The sequence below is a fragment of the Notothenia coriiceps genome, unplaced genomic scaffold (genome assembly GCF_000735185.1).
Source record: "Notothenia coriiceps isolate Sejong01 unplaced genomic scaffold, NC01 NC01_scaffold00009245, whole genome shotgun sequence".
In the NCBI taxonomy this organism is placed as follows: Eukaryota; Metazoa; Chordata; class Actinopteri; order Perciformes; family Nototheniidae; genus Notothenia; species Notothenia coriiceps.
This window is the reverse complement of record NW_011341946.1, coordinates 144,923-148,558: the sequence shown is the minus strand read 5'-3', so window position 1 is coordinate 148,558 and position 3,636 is coordinate 144,923.

Here is a 3,636-nt window from a genome sequence, read left to right as displayed (position 1 = left end):
CAGGACTGGATGGGAATGTTAATAAAACTGGGGGAACAAATAAAGCATCCTACGGTAAAGGGCCGAGAGGCAGGCAACAAAAAGGATAGGGGACACAGATATTGTTTGGGATTAGAGCCATACTCTACACAAACTTACATTTATGTGTAATATATATGAGACATATTTAACAAAGCTTCATAGTCACTCGTGATGTTATCTCCTTTAACCTCAGGTGTATTAATAATAACAATAAGAATGACCTTATAAAGGACACACAGAGGGAATGCATAGCACACTAAATGTGAAACAAAACACACAACAAATACAGCCTAGGCCAGAATAATAACATGTATGAAAGCCTGCACATACATCATAAGATAAGATCTCTTATTATGGCACTTCACTTTGTTGAAGTTGAAGTCATCATCGTGATAGGCCACGATAAGTGTCTACATGCTTCTTCTATAATTACACCACAAGTGAGCAGTATATAGCTGGGTACAAAATGCTTTAAATATAAACAAATTGTGAATTTACAAGTTAGCATAATAACTTCTGATATCTTTATCATCTGATGAGTCATTTGACAATCGTTAGCCAAGATATGTTTCGTTACATTCTTTGAGAGAATGACCAGATGATAAGAATTCCAGAAATACTATTCTGTCTTATTTTACTTCCAACAACCACAATATCAATCTTCTTAGCAATTTACGTCATAAGTGTTTTTGATAGATGGAGTTTTTTACAATTTACTAGTTATACATTCTATCATGTATTTTAATGATAGTATACATTTTAGTGGGGATTGTTTGTACCTTCAAATCAAAGTAAAATCAAGGTAGACAGGACACAATATAACATCAGAGGGAGATGGCTGGCTAGTTGGTTTTGAAACAACTCCTCATACAATTGCTCCAAACCGAGAAAAGTGACAATTTGAGCAAGTGTTGCAACAACAAAGTAACTACTCTTTTTGCAACAAGGATTGGTGGCTTAGAAAGTCTAGCTTAGTATTACATCAAAACATCTTATTTGCAGTGGCGGAGGGCTCCAACCAAGATAATTGCCTGTCATCTATAATCTGCAAAAGACCTGCAAAGACAAGAAACATTTCTGTGTCAGCGCTTGTTTCACAAATAAAGACGGAATATAGATTTTTTTTTTTTTTAGATTTTTTTTTTCTGTTGCTTTGAACTTTTACTCAGCCTCTTGACAATTGGCTGTCAAAAAAAATTGGTTAATGGTTCACATATAACAAGCACCTGGGATTTGAATTGACATATGAGTCAGGCTCATTGATCCTAGCTTAAAAATATCCCAGATCCCAGCAACCGACAGCGTCACAAGCATGGATTGTTGACTCGATATTTCCTCTCGCAACAGGGTGTGAACTCAGTGGACCTGGACCTGGACAATGCAGGCATCACTCAACAATCGGTGTGGTCTAAGATAGGTACATCCTGTGTTGTAGACTTATTTATATACTATTTTTGTCAGTGATACATGTCTTACGATCCTGTGGTTAGAAAATATTCAAATCAAAAACTCTCTTAATCTCTGAATCTCTAGGAAATTGTAACTCATAATATACATTTCCTTACTTTGCTCTTTGCAACTCGAATACATTTCTAACAATGATGCTTTGATCGACTGTGCTCTGAGAAAGTGAAAGAAAGTACCTTGTGCCAGTTTAATTATCTTTATTGTATTGCTCTGTACTATTTTGTTAAATTATAATTCTAAATAAGGTATAGTTATTTGACACCTGAACAGAGCCAGTCAGGGTTGGATTGTATTTGTCATCTCGCTATAGACTCTTACAGTACTTACTCTAGCTGCAATTCTCACCCTGTACTGTATATAGCAGTCATATTGCTATCTCACACCTTTTAATTGTTCTTACTTAGTGGCATCATTCCCACTTGGTTTCTACATCATTTAGCATGCAAAGCACGACTGAATCATTTCCCTCATGTCACACTACATCTTATCTGTAGACTTTGTGAAAAGCAATAAATGAATCATCATAATTATAATAATTTCAATTTGACATTAAAAGGAGATATTCTTATATACACTTGGAAATAAACGCTGCTCTCAAATGATTGTTTGATTTGTATAAAATTAAAATACCATGTTGGCAAGACAGTAGCCTATAGACAGGGGAGAATACAACAAAAAATGTGTATAAAAAAAACTTGCTTTTCTGGAAACAGAGATACACATGAGGCCTCGAAACATCTCAAATCACAGTTTAAAAAGTAGAACATGGGGAGGGACTTGTCTCCTGTGTGGTTGCAGTGCATTCCACATAACCGCGATGTCCGAGGTTCAATTCCAGCCCTTGAAGCTTTGTCAAATGTCACATTCTCACTCCCCCATTGTAGACCATCAACTGTCAGAGAAAGGCAACCCCCTGCCACCAAAACAATCTTAAACACATTATCGGATAGAGGCATAGATGGCTGTCATGGTCATGGACATCAACTATGAACATTGACTGAGTATCTTCTGAAGCTTTAAGCAGCTGTAAAAAGGAAAAGAAAGTCATATGGCTCACTGAATATAACAACCCTTTTCCCTATAGGGTAGAAGGAGATCTTGTGCATAAAGATTAACACAATGTGTGTCAAAGATGTCTTAATTCAATTTAATGGCATTTTGAGTGCATATACTGAGGTTGAATTGGATTGCATTATATTGAGTATTTCTGTTCATTGCTGTACACTAGAAATATATTACAATATGACAGCAGACTTTACAACCATTTTACATTTTAAGGTTTGGATGTGAGCCCCTGCCTGCATTCTTTTATCATAACAATTGATAATTTGTCCAAAGAAAATATATGGAGCTAAAGTGTTATCTACACTGCAAACATAAGATTTCAAGACAAATGTCACCATCAAGCGGTACACTTTTGACATTGCACAACAAACCTTCGCTTCCAACAACCCTCCGTGACTGGTCAACCAACCTTTTACAGAGGCCGCCTATTGGTTACTCGTTACCGTGAACTCGTATCTGATTGGTTCATTCTAACCCCAAACAGCCAGCATGTTTTTGTCAGTTTTCTTTCGTTAGCGTAGCTCTCTGTAGTGTTCTGACTCCGACTATCAACAGGTTAGTGCTTAAGTTAATAAGCAGTACTGTATACACATATGCTTGCGTAATGCTTAGCTTTAAAACATTACTTGATTCCTTTTTATTCGTCTTAACTGTATACTTCTTAGTAACCTAGCTGGTATTACTCACTTCGGTTCTGATGTGTGGAGTTTGCTAATTAGCATTGATTTAGCAGGGTTAAGTCTGTTTCACATCAGGATAGCATTAGCTAAAGAGTCCTTCACTCTTGTTGGAAGGACAGCACAAGTGTCTTTGAACCAAACCGAGTCTTTGCTTAGTAAACTGAAGCTGCAGCGACAATCCCAGCTGTTCTTGTCTCTGCTACAAATCCATTTTTAAATGTGGCGGTTTGCATCATTTGTGAAGTGACGACGTGGGAGGCAGCCAACGGAGGTTAGGTTGCTAGGCAACAACTAATCCAGAATATAGCTTTTGACACTGACCAAAACTCAAGCTTTTTTATTTTATATGAGCGTAGTATGTGTTGCAGTGAGTGTTCCGTTACAGAATTTAAAAAAACAGTAG